We start from the raw sequence: 16,444 nt of genomic DNA on the forward strand, positions 1-16,444 counted from the left end.
GCCTGGGAGCACGCACCTGACCCTCTCTCCAGCCTGCCCTGTGGCTCAGCTCGCACTGGGGGAAGTTCAGAAAGCACTGCATGCTTATGATGGTCTATAGGCCTCAGCAATATGTAGTTTAATCTCTTCTAAACCATTTTTCTAAAGATTGTATCAAAACTGGTTTTTGTACAGTAGTTCAAATATTGTACAGGCCTCTCAAATAAATATAATACCATATATTATTTCCCTTCGGAAGACTGTTAGTCATCCAACCTACCTTAAAGCAATTTTCAGGTGTAAATGTATTAGGTTTTGATCCTTTGTTCTATGGAAATGATCCATCTCTCACCGCCTTGATTCCACCATACCATCCTTGGAGGATTGATAGAGACGAGCAATCGGGGTTGTTTGATTTTTTACTGATGCTAAAAATGTCAATATCCAGTCATAGAAGTCTCTTGAGGGCACTGCCTGCGGGCTGGACACTGCATGAAGGGGGTAATATGCACATGTGTGTCCCTGTGGGAAATGACACTCAGTGCCCCTTCTGGAGGGATGGACATCGTGGGGCATTGGGTGGGGTGTGTCAGAACCAAGAGAAATAAGACCGGCATCTTAAATTATCCTGTAATGTCTACAGTCACGTTTATAAAAGGGCCTTCTAGAGGGGCAAGAAGGCCCTAGCTTAGGTGGGATTTCAGACAGGACTTCTGCCGGGGGGGGGGGGGGGGGGCGTTTTAGACCGCTTTCGGGAAGTTCTGGCAGCGATGGGAACCGCATTCCCGGTGAGGAGGAAAGGCGAACCGGAAACCCTCTGGCGGAAACACGTAAGTCACGTGTGAGGCCGGAGAGAAAGCCTGCCTCCAGAGTTCACAGAAGTCAACCGATAGATATTTATTGGGGTCCGCTACGTATCTTGGATAGATGCAAAGTGTTTAGCTTATTGTAATGCAGTATAATTTTAAGACTGGCTCTGAACAGAGTTAAGAGTAGCAGGGATAAGCGATTAGATGACCTCGGAAAGCAGTTCGCGAAAGGTGTGTGGTGAGGTTTCGGTTATACACTTGTCCTGCTTGTAATGCGGCAAAGAGATCATGTCCTGGTTTTGCTTTCTTTTTAGCAAATGGGAGAGTTCCTTGTCATCTTTCCCCACCCCAATTCTCTGGCCCACTCCCCTGTCATTTTTGCTTATGGGTTCTGAAACCAAACCCAATTTTCTCTATTATTTTTGATATGCTGAATTGAAAACTTGACCTTTTTTTTTTTAACCATTTCAACTTGATGCAACTTGATTATTTGTCTCTTTAGTTTTGCAAAAATATACACTTTAGTCTGACGAATATTAAATATATACTCCAAAACAAAAACTATGCAGCTGAGTTTCATCACTCTAGGAAAGCAACTCATAAATTGCATTAAAAATTTCATTTGGTTCTATTTTTACCTGACTTGTATCCTGGGAATACCTAACAGTTAATATTATGTCATTTACCAAAATTGGTCTTGAAAAAGAGATAACCAGACACTGAAAAGACACTCTTGTTTGTTTCACTAGGTGGTTCTTTTAAAAATATGAGAAGTGTTAAAGAGGGAAAATGTCTTTGAAAATTAATCTACTTTTTAAAAAAATCTATTTCTGAATGGCTGGCAGCCAGACTTGAGTTGGTTTCATTTTTCATTTCAAGTCTTCTAATATATGACTAGACAGAATGAAACCACTCTAGATAACCTCATAGAAAACATCGGGGAAGGATAAGGAAAGACTACCAAGACTACATAATGCTCACAGTTTTAGTTTAATTTTTTAAAAAATCCTGAAGCTATGCCATATGATGGGGAAAAAATAAATTGATCTGTGACAAAGCATTCTCCTTCTTCAAATCTCTGGAAAATCCAGTAGCCTCTTGCTTTACAGAGACTTCTCATGTCTGATAACACTGTCATGCCTTTAGCAAGAGCTATCATACACTGAGCTCATTCATTCATTCATTTAGCAAACATTTAGTGAGCACCTCCTTTTGTGAGGCACTGTCTTAGGTGCTGGGGAAGACAACAGCAAACAAAACAAAAACTCCTCAAGCACTGCATTGGGTTTTATCCTTTGTTTCAGATACGGGAACTAGGTGTAGAGAAGTTCAGGTCAAGGTCCCAGAGCTGGTCAATAGCAAGGCAGGGACTCCAGTGTCTGAAACTGATTCCCAGGCATGGGCTTATCTCCCTAGACTGCTGCCATTGTTTTGGTTCAACGCACATAAAGCAAACTGTTTAAAAACTATTTCATGGGTTCACTCCAGTTGGGAAGTCTTCATATTCACAAGCATTAGAATTAGAAATGTAAAGCTGGCTTGGCAGAAAAGCCAAATGGGATAGAAAAATTATCAATGGAAAGACCAATATTTTCTCAATGCTTTAAATTTTGTTCTCCACTTCTCCATTTGAGGACAAATCTTGGTGGAATACACTTTGCCAAACCATTTTTCATCCTCCTGCTCACCTTTCCCTTTACTTGCTACCTCCTTGTGTTCCCTCCCCCTTCTTCCTGTTACCGCTTAGGTCTTTGTTATTCTTTAAAATTTTTAAAAAATTTCCAACTGAGGTAGAGTTGACATGGAATATTAACATCTGGTGTCTTTAAGTGGAAGGTGCTGTCGTAAGAGTCATGCGTCTCCTGGCACAGGATTTATTCAGGCGTAGGCTGGGCGACCACTTAGTGGGATGCTGGAGAAGGGACTCACTTCTAGTTCAGGAAAATGGGGGACCTCGGAGTCCCTTGCAACTCCAGGATTCCAAAAGGGGAGGCAAGGTGGTTTTGTAATCATTCCTCAGTCTTTCCTCTACATTTCCCATGAAGTATCTCATTCTGCCATTGTCATATTGTTTAAAAGCTTGAAATGAACATTGAAATCAAATTAGGTCTGGCTGATACTAGGCATACTCCCAGAAGTGAAATATTTCCTCTGGGCTTTTTGTGCCTAGGGCTCTGAGATGGTCATGGAAAGAGCCTGCTTGTAGGCAAGATGTGAAATGCTTCCAAATATATGGCTTTGTTGGAAAATAACTTGTGACTTACCACTGAGGCAAAATCGAAAGAAAATTGTCACCAGAAAGGCACAAATACTTTCTGTGTAGCTTATATTTTTTTGTTTGATTTGGTTCATAACTCTGACTCCCATGGACTGCATCTCCAGATCTCAACTTACCCACAGTCCTGCAAGCTGGAACAGCTTCAACATTCAACATCCTTTCCTCACTACCTGTTTCACAGAGAGAGGTCTAGTAATTGTCCACTCTTCTGGAACCTGGAGTCAGAAGAGACTCAGAAGTCTCCTGTCTTCCTGACTACAAGTGAGCCTCCTTTCCAGCACCCTCGCTAAGTAGCCATCCAGTGTCTGCTCAAACAAATTCCATGATGGAGATTCTGCCCCTCTTAACATAGCTGCTGCGGCATGAGACTAGTTTTGAGTAAATTCTTAGGTAATAATGGAGTCAACCTATATTCCTATAATTTCCCATGCAAGGCTCCTAGCTAGGCCTTCGGATAGTCTGAGCACACTTCCCCACGTGTCACATTTGTCCTACATATGCTTTCTCTATTCCAGTATAAAATTGTTCATAGAATCACAGGATGTTAGATTGGGTAAGGACTTCACAAATCTCTAAATTATTTTATGGATAAAACATTTTGTATTGTCGAAACTTCAGAACCTTCTTTATGCGCGTGCTTTCACTCTTCATGTTACATAGTGTTGCGTCGTCTCACCCTGGTATAGAAGATACCTATACCATATGTTATGTTATATCATATTATATACCAAGATATTGTATAACAGTCTGTATATGTATTCATTCTATGGGCTTATCCTTTTTTTTAATGCAACCTAAGTTTGCATTTTATTGACAATCACATCACACTACACATTGGTCATAATGAGCCTATATTAATGAAATTCCCAGGATTTTCTCATTCGATCTATTTGATCCATTACTAAGTTCCATTTTCCCCAATCTTTACTTTTAGAGTTGATTTTTTTGGGAACTTAAGTGCATGTGGATATATTTATTTTAAATCAGTTTTGTCTTGTTAATTTGGCCAGTTTTTCCAGTTGGCTGGAATTCTTTTGGATACCAAATCTACAACTTTCCACTCCAACTCTACATTTCTCTTCAGTCATTCACAAGCTTGAAGGATATCATTTATCTAACTTATGCCATTAAGTACACAATCTGGGCTTGAATCTCAGCTCTGACGCCTAAGATATGTGTGACCTTGAGGAAGTCACTTAAACTCTGTGCTGCAGCTTACTCATATATAAGGTGGGAATAAAGTATTGACTGCTTGGGATGGTGGTAAGGATTAAATAAACTAATATATGCAGAGTAACAGAACAGTGCTTGACACATAAGAATCAACAGGTATCTGTTATTTCTATTATTTTTTATCCAATTCATCATTGTTAAAGTCATTATTAAAGAAGAATCTAGAATAAAACAGAATTGTAAATCACTTTCCTTTTTTTTTTTTTTAAAGATTTTATTTATTTATTTGACAGACAGAGATCACAAGTAGGCAAAGAGAGAGAGGAAGAAGCAGGCTCCCCATGGAGCAGAGAGCCCCATGTGGGGCTCGATCCCAGGACCCTGGGATCATGACCTGAGCTGAAGGCAGAGACTTTAACCCACTGAGCCACCCAGGCGCCCCTGTAAATCACTTTCTATGATCACATGGACATAATCTTCAGTACTCTTTGGGTCTGGTTATGCAAACCTACTTGTGAATCTGCACAACTACTGTCATTCCATTCATATTTCTCTATTAAATCCACAATGAAATCTGGAGATACTGTAAAAACTGGCTGCATGATATTCCTCTATACCATAACTACCACATTTTCTTTTTTTTTTTTTAAGATTTTATTTCTTTATTTGACAGATAGAGATCACAAGTAGGCAGAGAGGCAGGCAGAGAGAGGAGGAAGCAGTCTCCCCACTGAGCAGAGAGCCCGACTCTGGGCTCGATCCCAGGACCCTGGGATCATGACCTGAGCTGAAGGCAGAGGCTTTAACCCACTGAGCCACCCAGGCACCCACTACCACATTTTCTTCATCTTGCATTCCAATTACTCTATCGAACAGGAATATCACTTAGTCCCCCTTGATTTCTTGTTGGCGTCTAATGATTATCACTTTCATTTCTGAATGTTCTCAAAAATTTCAGAATGAATTCTAAAATTCTGCTGAGATTCCATGTTTTCTCTTTTTGCCAATCCCCGGGCATTTGGGGCTTTATCCATTTGCTGACATTCCTTCAAGATGGGTGGTTGGAGAGGGAAAGTCATAGGTCTGAGTGTTCTCAGGCCCGTGGATGCAATCTGGGCCAGGGGACCCCAATCCACCAGGAAGGGCTACGGATCTGGTATTATGTTGCCACGGGCCTCAATTTCCTCTTATCATCATTTTGTTCTACCCTTACCAGGTGGGAAATCATGATCCTTGATTAAAAGCCAAGAATAAGAAGAGATGAACAGTCCTTTGTTTTTCTTGTCAGAGGTCCTGTCCTTCTCTTGTACTTTTTTCTACAATAGCAAAATAAAATTCTACAGTAAAAAGTACAACTAAAAATAATACTCCACTCTTGACAAGAAATTGTAACTATGTTATTATCAAAAATGGGAACAACACACTTGGCATCATAAGCATTCTAATTTTCTACATCTGGTTTATTCTGCGACCTTCATTTTCTGTAGAATTGTTCCTTGCCAGCTTTTTAAGTCCCTTTTGTTGTTTTTAGAATTTTTTTTTACATACTTCAGCTCACTCTGGACTCTAGGCTTCCTGACACCATTCTAGTGGGATTATCTCTCTCTTTGGTATTTGTTCTTGGTTATTTGCCTGTCCTTGCATTCTTCTTTAAACGGCCTTTTATATTTTGAGTTAATTCGAGCATGCCCTTTGCGGCCATGGCCATCTCTTTACCTGTTTTAGAACTTTCAGACCTCTAGTTCTAATTGTTCAAAAAACTGTGGACTCTCAGAGTTGACAAATGTGTGTGTGTGTGTGTGTGTGTGTGCATTAACTTTGATAATCTGGGAAAATATTCATCATTATATTATCAGAATTTCATCTTTTTTTTTTGCTTAATTCATTACATATACAATGAGTGTCCACGCGCGTGTGCACACGCCTGTATGTGTCATTTACTGGGTATCAGCTATATGCCAAGTTCGGTCTTATTTACTAGGATACAAAGATAAACATGATAGATATAGTGCTGCCCTCTTGAAGCTTAAAGTTTCACAACAAATAGATAAGTGAGTGCAAAGGCACTCATGATCCAGTGTGATACGAATTTGAGAAGGAAGTTTAAGAAGCTTTGAGAGCACACAGAAAGAGCCCTAATCTCAGTTTTAAAAGTTGGGTTTCTCATCTCTTTAATCTAGTTTCCCCTATAGAATCCTATTTATTTCTTCTCTGAGGTTCGCAATTTCGCTCCTAATATCTGAGATACACATCTGGCTATCTCCATCACCTGCTCTTTGGTTATCATTCCAAGAGTTTTGGCACGTAGTAGACATGCAAATGTTATTGAATAAATGGATCAAGTTTCCTTCTACCTCTATTTCACCAACCAATCTCTTCTTCGTTAAAATTAGATCCAAAGTAGTAGCTCCTTTCACTTCCTTTACCTTCCTAGAGATGAAAACAAGGTAAATTGGTATCTGAAATTCTGTCTGCCTTTAAACATGAATAAGACTTCTAGCAGATGCCTAAGGAATTTAAGTTTCTCATCACTCCCATTTATTATTTTTGGGTCACTTTTGTATGCTATATCAGAAGTAAATGACACCAATGCTTGATATGGCTGGAAGGTCTCAGTTCATTTATTCTCTCAAAACTATTTACGGAGTGCCTACTATGTGCAAGAAACTGTTCTGGACACTGTATTTTTTTCCTTCCTCCTTTTAACTTTGCCAGGTGTGTGTCCTTTCTTGGGTTTACAGATACCCACCCTTCTGCCTACCCTTGGAACATCTGGATTCCTGCTGCATGGGACAGCTTATTGTCCGTTTCTTCTCTGTCATAAATCCTACCATTAACCAACCTGTTTTTAACTGCAGATTAATTAAAGCAGGGTTTCTCAATCTTTTGGTAAGGAAAACATTCTTATTTTCCTGTGATGTTACCGAAATATCAAATTAAGTGATTTTTAAAAGTCAGAGCTATGAGACAAAGCACTACATTGTTTGGTAACTGCATCTGTAACCACCTGCCATTAAAAATCATTGATCTTGGGGTGCCTCAATGGCTTAGTCGGTTGGGTGTTTGACTCTGAGTTTCGGCTCAGGTCATGATCTCGGGGTTGTGAGATACAGTGTCACATGGGGCTCTGGGCTCAGTGGGGAGTCTGTTTGAGATGATCTCTTTCCCTCTGCCTCTGCCTCTCCCCTGCTTGTGTTCTCTTTCTCACTTTCTCTCAAAATAAATACATAAAATCTTAAAAAAAAATCATTGATCTTAATGATGGAAGTAATTAACATGCTAGAAGAACACAGCCAAATTTATAGTACTATTTCATTGATTCATCAACAGGACCAGTAACTTTCAGGAATTTGAACTTCATTTACATATTCATATACCCCATATGCAGCATAAAAACTGGAATTCACTTTCAACTCTCAGACATGTAAATATCAGCATTATTTTCTTAATTCCTCTGATCTACTTTTTGCAAAGTCATTTACATAATCTGTAATCAAATATAAAAACTGTCCCCCAAATAAACCACAACTTATTTTCCATATAAAATAAAGATATACTATTTTCTTGAAAAGTACAGACTTTCATCAGAGTTTCTATACCAAGTATTTGAGTCATTAAATCACTTTCATTGGCTGTGTTTTGAGCTCAGAGTAATTTGTCAGTAAAGAAACAACAAATCCATTTGTCTTTGGTGTTTTCCTGGTGTCCTGCTAACAAATTGCTCTGTCCACACGAGGTCATGGCCACCTGACCTGGAAGTGGGCTTTGCTGAGTCAGGAGGTCAGAGATCACCATGGACTGCTAAATAAGCAACAGTGCATAAAAATAACAGAGATAGAGGGGAAAAGATCCTAATGCTAATTAGCCTATCAGCTAGGCCAAATACAGTTTCGTCCAAAGACAAAAAGCATTTTGCATTGGGCAAGAAAACTTTCAATGAAAAGCAGAAAACAAAAATCATGTGTAGTGAGTTGCCTAAGAGTCCTGATGTTTTATCCCATTAGGTATATCATTTTAATAACACTGATCAAGACTTTGCAATACGGTTAAGAAGCAAACTTTTGAAAAATGTTAAGTCTGTTTTCAAGTTTGAATTGGTCACAATTACCAAGAAATATAGAGCAAATTTTAGGAAAAGCTAATTATATCTGGGGAAACTCTTAGTAAAATTACTACTTCTGATTAGGACATAGAACATATGAATGAAATAACTAAACACATTTAATTTACTAACAAGAAGTAACTGAGATATACTAATACTGTGATCCCTATGATCATTAGCAACCTCTAGAGTGTATAAGTACAAATACAGTCCGTAGTGGCCTTGGACTCTTTGAGCAGGAAGTTTACCCAGCAGACATCACCTGGGAGTCACTGTGATGGTTCACATTCGACATTAACCCTTTTACTGCTGGCATGTCAGTGGTTCTCTTTTTTTCTTTTATTGTCATCTCATATACTTCACACAATTATATATGGTATTATACCTATTGGCAACTCAAGTCCATGAGTGATCAGCAAAAATGGCAGATTTTGTTTCTTATTTGAGACTACAGTTCTCATCTAATAGTTTCTTAAATTACCTTCATTTGAAATTCTTGGCACAGCAAAAAGTTTTATTAACTCCCTCCAGGTAAAAACAGATGGACATAAGAACAAAAAAGTAGACATAAACAGACCTTATTTTCTTGGGCTTAAGAGGCCTTTTCAGATGTGCCAATCAGTATAAAATGAAGAGAGTACCCTGTAGAAAATAAACCCTTGGGTCAAGAACAAAAATATCAACATAAGAACAGGCATGAGTCTGTTGACCACTAATGTATAGAAGTGGGTGGAATGAAATAATCAATCTGTGCTCAAGAAATTAAGTCCATGGCAATGCGCTCAACTGATCATTTGCAAGACATGACTGCTGATTTATGGTTTCTGGGTGGCTAATGAGTTGCATTAGAATCTCAGCATGTTCATGTTGGAAAAGAACTTCAAAACATCTCAGTGAAATTTCTCTTTTTATAAAAAGACCTGAAGTGTATAACGAACTTGCCAACTAAAAAGCAGCAGGGCCAGGCCTTGAATATATGTCTTCTAGTCCTATTCGATTCAAGAACATTTTATCAAGAACTTCCTAGATATACAAACCCGTGCCAAGAACTAGAAAAACAGTGAGTGGAATACCAACCCTGGCCTCAGAGAACTTTTGATTCTGCTGAGGGTTACCAGCCAGATAAAAAGGACACATGTCAACGCACACTGTTAGAGGAGAAGTACAAGGTCTTATTAGAGCACTTTGACTTGTGGGGGAAAGGGGCAAGTAAGCAAGATTAGGAGAGTCAAGGAAAGCTTCAAGATGGAGATCAGACCTACATGGATCCTGATTACCCAGAGGAATGGGGCGCAGTAAAGAGGGAACGAAAAGGGAGAACATGATTTTAGCAGAGGAACTCGGATACACCAAAGCCAAGATGTGAAAGACATTTGGGCTTGACAGGGTGATCATTATCCCTAGAACCAAATGAAGAGATGAATCTAGAGAGAAAGACGTCTATGAACCAGGTTATGGAGCCTCAACTTGATCCTGAGGTTAGCAAGCAGTCCCTGAAGGGTCATAAGTGAGGGGTGAAACCAGACAGAGGCACATTTCAGGGTGAATGCTAAGGCAGTGCAGGGATCAGACTGGTGTGGAGCAAGAGAAGTCAGTGAGCCACTGACACTGGAGAGCGCATGTCCTGGTCCTTAGAAAGAGAGATGCTCTAATGACAAGAGGTTGAACCGTCATCCTTACTGAAATTTTGTTAGCTCGAGTATATCACTGTAGAGCCGGAGCACCTCCGAGCTCACAAAGTCCAGTACGTGGACCTTGAAGACTAAAAACCAGGCTCTGAAACGGGCCTCAACCAAAAGGCCTTGCGTGCGCAACCAGCTAGCAGCAGCCCCAGAGAGCAGTCGCATCGCTATCGCACCCAAACCAGGGGAGATGCCACCCTCCCTGAGCCCCTGGGTCCTCGGCTCTACACGGGAGTGATAATACCTATTTGTCTACTTCATAATGATACTGTGAGGACACGCCCTCTTCCTCAGCAGGAAATGAGAGTCATACTCCCTACTTCATAGCAATGCTGTGAGTTAAAAGATAACATATGTAAACACACGTAGGTCTAACACTTGGGTAGCAGGAATACAAGGTTGTTAGTTTCTTTTCCTGTGGTAATACAAAAGCTGTTCTCTGTGAAAGTAACTGGCTCAACAAACACAGGTAAAAACGGTCGACTTCATTTACGCTAGGCTCTACCCAACTGACTTAACGAAGCAAGTCAGTGAATGTTACATTGTGAAGATTCTCCTTTTCAGTGGGGATTGTCTTGGTTGATAAAAAAGCAAGAATGAAAACACACACTTTCTTAAAGTTAAAAAAAGAAAACAATACACCCTAGTGTATCCTTCCTTCGCAGCCCAGCCAGGCTCTCATTTGGAATGTCTCTCTCTGGGGCGCCTGGGTGGCTCAATGGGTTGAGCCTCTGCCTTCGGCCCAGGTCATGATCCCAGGGTCCTGGGATTGAGCCCCGCATAAGGATCTCTGCTCAGCGGGCAGCCTGCTTCCTCCTCTCTCTCTGCCTGCCTCTCTACCTACTTGTGAGCTCTATCTGTCAAATAAATAAATAAAATCTTAAAAAAAAAAAAAAAAGGAATGTCTCTCTCTCTCTGAAATGGCTGGCCCACCTGGGGCTCCCCGTCCCTTACTGGGCTGCTAATCTACAAAATCTTTTTAAAGTAATGAAGGGGCCAGTCTAAAATGTGACTCTTGTCACTGATACAAAGAAAGAGGTCTATCAGCAACATAAACACGGCAACAGATGGGCAAACGTTAACCATCTGAACACTGGCAAGGCCCTATGCTAAGTACCTCTCATGGATTATTTTATTTAATGTTGACCAGAAACTCGTGACATAGACATTCTATTCTTCTCACGAAGAGAGAGGAAACTGGGGCATTCGTTTGCTATTGCTGCTATAACAAATTAGCACAAAGTTCGCGGCTTCAAGGAACACAAATGTATTATCTTATAGTTCTGCAGGGCAGAAGTCCAACATGGAGCTCACTGGGTTGAAATCAACGTGTCGCTGGGGCATCACTCTTCTCTGGAGGTTCCAGAAGAGGACCTGTTTCCTTGCGTTTTCCAAGCCAGCATTGTACCTTCTCTCTGGCCATTCTTCCATTGTCACATCTCCCCCTTGCCCCCACTCTGACTTCAGCAATAGTATCTGACCCTTTCACTCTTCAGGAATGAAGTTTCACCCTCTTGGGAGCAATGTAGCCCCAGCTGAGAATGCACAATCTACTCCAATCGGGGATGCTGGCGTTGAGATAGAAGCTCTGGTTTATCTCCCACCCAAAGCTCCTTGGCTTTCCTTTCCTCTGCTGGGTTAGCAGCCCTGCAGTTTGGATAGAACTGACTCGAGGCTTAAGCACTAAGCACGGAAAAATTTGTGCAGGGAAGGTACATACTGAGAACTCAAGACACGAGAGTTTCCGTTATTATTATACTATTATTTCTACAACAGACAATAGAAATGTTAAATTTGTACGTCAAATAAATGATCAGCCGAGAAACACATTTTAAATGCAATTTTTAACATCCCCCATATCCTTAAATTAATCCAATACTTAGGGAGAGCTATACATTTATTTTCTTGTTCCTGGTTAAAATAATGGATGTCCCTGATCTAATTCTGCCTTGGTTTTTATTACTTTTCTCAGTAACAAAAGCCAGGAACAAAATCGGATTTTGCTTCTAGCAGTTTAAATAGATAAAAATCAGTGTGACTGTCAAAATCCAGGTTGGTCTTGTCAGGCTGAGATGAAAACCAGGGTTCCACTTGAAAAAGATGAATGTGGACACTAACAGGAAAAAGCGCCTGGCTAATCGAGTAAACAAATAGGACTTGCAAGTCCCAGATGGAATATGTATAGCACTGTAATCAGCAAAATGTCTTTTTATGGTTATTTTCCTAGAACATTCTTAAAGTAATGCAGATCTTACAAGGGGGTGGGAGCAGTAGTACGATTTTTTTAAACTTAAAATTTTTATTTATTAGCATTTAAAAAGTTTTATTATTTTTTTCTTTTCATCACAGCCCTCAAATACCCGAAGTGTAGCGAAGTACCTCAGACTAATAGAATGATCTAGATCAAGAGGCGATAGACTAGTGTGACTTCTGTGGCCCAAAACGAGAGTAACCGGGCCAAGTTGTGATCTTGGTTTTATATTGAACCTACTTCGTTTGGAAACTTCACTTAGGTAATCTATTTTAATTAGGTGGTACAGTAGTCAAAGAATATTCTTGGAGTTAATTAAGCATCCACTTCGTGTCTAGCAGCAGAAGAGGCGTACCTCATTACACAAGGCCAGGACTGAGATCTGCAGGCTTACACCACCAGTCTTCTCCTGTAGTCTGGGCTCCTTCTGCACAGCAAGATTGCCTCCTCCTTTACATCCTTAGGTTTTTTCTACAAGACTTCAAAGTCCCCTGGCTGAACTTGTGGTCAAGGCGGGCGTCTCGGGCTGGCTCTACGGAGCCCGAAGCAGAGCTGTTACCCCCATCACCTGTCCCCTCTGCTCTTCGGTAACGGAACTCTGAAGTCCTACCTGGGCACACGCACACCCAGCATAATCCAGGACCCCCTTGAGACTCCCCCATGCGGCTCCGTGCTGGCCAGTGGGATGTGAATGGAAGGAAGATGTATAACTTCTGGGTTGTCCCCTTAAAACGAGGGGTGTGGTCTCCTCTGCCTCTTGCCCCCCTCTCCTCAGCTGAAGGGTGACAATATCTTGAAACAGAAGTCTTAAGGACAGGATGGAAGAGCTACAAGATAAAAAGACGAGTCCCTCCATCAGCCTGCGCGCTCGCGTACATTTTCGCAGGGAGAAACTGACCTTTACATTTTGAGGCCACCGTTGTTTTGCTTTTATCGCAGATGCCAAATAGGCATCCTAACTAATATTTGCTCAAAAATTTCCCTCACTGCCCTTCTTAAAATTTCTAGCATTTAATGTTTTGGATTAAAAAGACTTCTGTATCCTAAAGAACTATGAACAAATGTCCTAATACCTCCAAAGAAATCAAAATGGACAGGAAAAAGGCTGATTTTTAAATTAGCATTGTATTTTTTTTTAAGCTGACTATTTTGGATAAACCTAAGAAAGCACATAAAAACCATCATATATTCCTTTTATCTAGTTTCCACAACTAAAACAAGGTGCAGAAAGTTGAGGAAGAAGGCAGCACACAGAAGATTCAAAATAAACAAAAAGAGGTATAGGGTGGCATTGGATTGGCTTATTCAGAAAGCTGGAGGTCCTCTTAATACCGCGATGTCACACAGGAAGGTGACGGACTGCCTCTTCCACTCCAGAAGGGAAACCATTTTCAACTGAAGCAAGAATGCCTTGACACTTTGGAGAAAAGTGTTCTCTGAGCCCTTGTTTAATCATGTGAATTCAATATTGAGGGAGGTTGTGAAATCTTTCTCTGTAGGTATTTAGAAACGGGATAGATTTTAATCTCTCAGGATGTCATGTTAGAGTTTTACCCCATGAGGTCAGGCAGGAGGACTGAAGACAACAAAGTCCCTCATTCAGGGGCCAGATGTGATCCCAACACACCCCTCTTTCTCCCTTCCTCCCTCTTTCTAGAATGACACTAAATTACCTTCTGCTTATAAGCAGTGAGAAGCAACAAGCTTCTGTTTCTCTTTGCTTTGTGTTCCAGAACAACATGCCTTCACCTATGTCTTCCATTCCCTAATGTGCCAAAAACTGCAAAATTTAATGTTAGGGAACTCTGTATGTGTGTACGCATGTGTGTGCAACAGTGGGGAACAGGGAGGTAGAGCTAGGAAAGGAGTTTCACAATATATCCAGATTGATGGCCACACCATTCTTTTCAAAGACACACACACACACACACACATTCCGTTCTAATGCAGGGTTTGGGAAATCAGATAGGGGCTTCTGGGGAAGGGCCCTATAATGGCATAAGTTCCAGGCCTCCGTCCAGATACATCGAAGGCCTTCAAACACACAAGTCAAAATCCTGTCAACAAGTTTTATGTGTTTTGCTTGTACTTTTGGTGAAAAGAGTACTCTTTTTTAGGAAGATACATTTGAAAATGCAGAAAATCTTACTTATTAAGAGGTGATAAAAGCTGAAACAAAAGTGGCATAATTACCAGGCGGGACGCGCAGATTACAGAACCGCTGTGACCTCTCTTTACCTGCTACCTACCTTCCCTCCCCCACGAAGAAATGGCTTAGCTCACAGATGCATTTAGAAGAATAAACTGAGCCCGCCCCACTCAATCCCCCTTCCCCCACCTTAGGACCTTTCCGCCTGCCTGCAAACAGAGTGACTTCTCAGCTGCTCCTGACCATGCTCAAAGCTTTGGGCACAGGCACAGTCCCTGACTGAGTAGAAAATGTCCTATAATTTCCCATTTTGCCTGTGACTGGGTCTGCTTACTGCAGGGATAAAGTGTTAGCAAACCATCGAGGCCCTGATACAAAGCCACATTTTCCAGGAAGCATCTATCAGAAATAAAGCGGACGTTTCGATCTCCCCTTACTTGACTTCTCTATCTTTCCACACGGCTTGGCCCACTGTAGGGTAGATTAGCAAATATTTCTGAATGGGAAAACATATGGACCTGGGTGGGCCAGTTTGCTGACCCCCTAAAATCCCAATGAAAGTTCTAAATTTGAGGCTCTATTTTTTTTCAAAAGAATTATTTTAGAAAGAGAGAGAGCAGAGCGGAGGGCAGAGGGACAAGGAGAGAGAGAGAAAATCCTCAAACAGACTCCCTGCGGAGCAGAGCCCCATGCCGTGCTCGAGCCCAGGACCCCGAGATCATGACCTGAGCTGACGTTAAGAGTTGGATACTTAACTGACTGAGCCACCATGAGGCTCTGTATTTTTTAATCATTTACTCCATTAGTAAATGCTAGCACATGGATACCCAATGAGTACAAATGGTTACCATGTACCTTGGTACTAACACATTACATACTTTTTAAAAATACTCTAAATTAGAAACTTGAAATGACATGAACAAATGTAAACCTAAGTTCCAGGAGATTCTTCCCACCCCGCAGTGGACTATTCTGAGCACTCCACTCTGTTGCCTGCTGGTCTAGACTTAAAAACTACTGCACAAGGCTAGGAGAGAAGGATCTGGTGGTCTGGAGCAGTCCGAACAGACCTTGGCAGGCTGGTAGGGACCCCGTTTCGTGCAGCCTTGCCCTCCTCACCAGACACTGTAAGGAGGCTCTCCATTTAATGGCACATGCCCAGGAAGTACGTGTTGAACTGAATCGGAAGGAGAAAGCGGATGAATGGGTTCATTGAGCTAGAAGGAAAAAGGGAAGGGCATTCCGAGTGTGACTTCTCTTGGAACACTTTATTCCAAAAACAGACATCGCAGAAGTGGGATAGAGGCTGGCTTTCATCAGACCCTGACTTCAGAACCAACATAAGGTGAAGCGGCAGGAAACGAAGCTGGTTACCGGAGGAGAGGGAGAAGAGAGAAGGTGGCAGGTCACTCTGGGTCATGGAATCTAGGCAGATTTCGTTCTATCTGTACCTGATTCCCTGTACAACAGAATACGGAATTGCTAGACACTTTAAAGACGTCAACATCATCGCGTTTTATGTTTTATAAAGATCCGACGAGTTAGGAGGCGTATCAGAAGGATTAATATTTGCGTTTGGTTAGAACAGCTCTGAGGAGTCTAGAATGAGATGATGAGAGTCTGGCTATGATGATGAGATGATAAAGGAAATCATGGGGAAGAAAGTATAGTCAATTAGAAGGAATATGATCCAGCCTTGGAAACCAGTAAGATACAAAGGAAGAAAGAGAAGAAAACATATATGCCTGGAGATGATTCCACCACTTGGAAAATGAACAAATTTAACTGATTTCTGGAAATCTTCCTCTCTCACGATTTGCAATGCTTAAGTAACCCCAGTGTGACTGATGTCTCTTTGCTCCTATTTAAATGCTTGAGGCTCACCCTATAAACTCAAAGTAAATTCTGAAACATGGAACATGGACTACATTTTCACAAGTCCAGGGTATTATTTACTAAGTTTGCTGGAAGATACAATCACGAAATGGCACTTGGCTTTGAAGAAAAAGGGAACATCACGT

At 41.1% G+C, this 16,444-nt stretch overlaps 1 protein-coding gene across 8 annotated transcripts in view; it reads right to left on the reverse strand.

Annotated features, from left to right (window-relative positions):
* SPATS2L (spermatogenesis associated serine rich 2 like) overlaps positions 1 to 16,444 on the reverse strand; it is a 164,477-nt gene that overhangs the window by 99,110 nt on the left and 48,923 nt on the right. The gene's annotated exons all lie outside the window — the stretch shown is intronic.

The sequence above is a fragment of the Mustela nivalis genome (assembly GCF_964662115.1).
Source record: "Mustela nivalis genome assembly, chromosome: 11".
Classification (NCBI taxonomy): Eukaryota; Metazoa; Chordata; class Mammalia; order Carnivora; family Mustelidae; genus Mustela; species Mustela nivalis.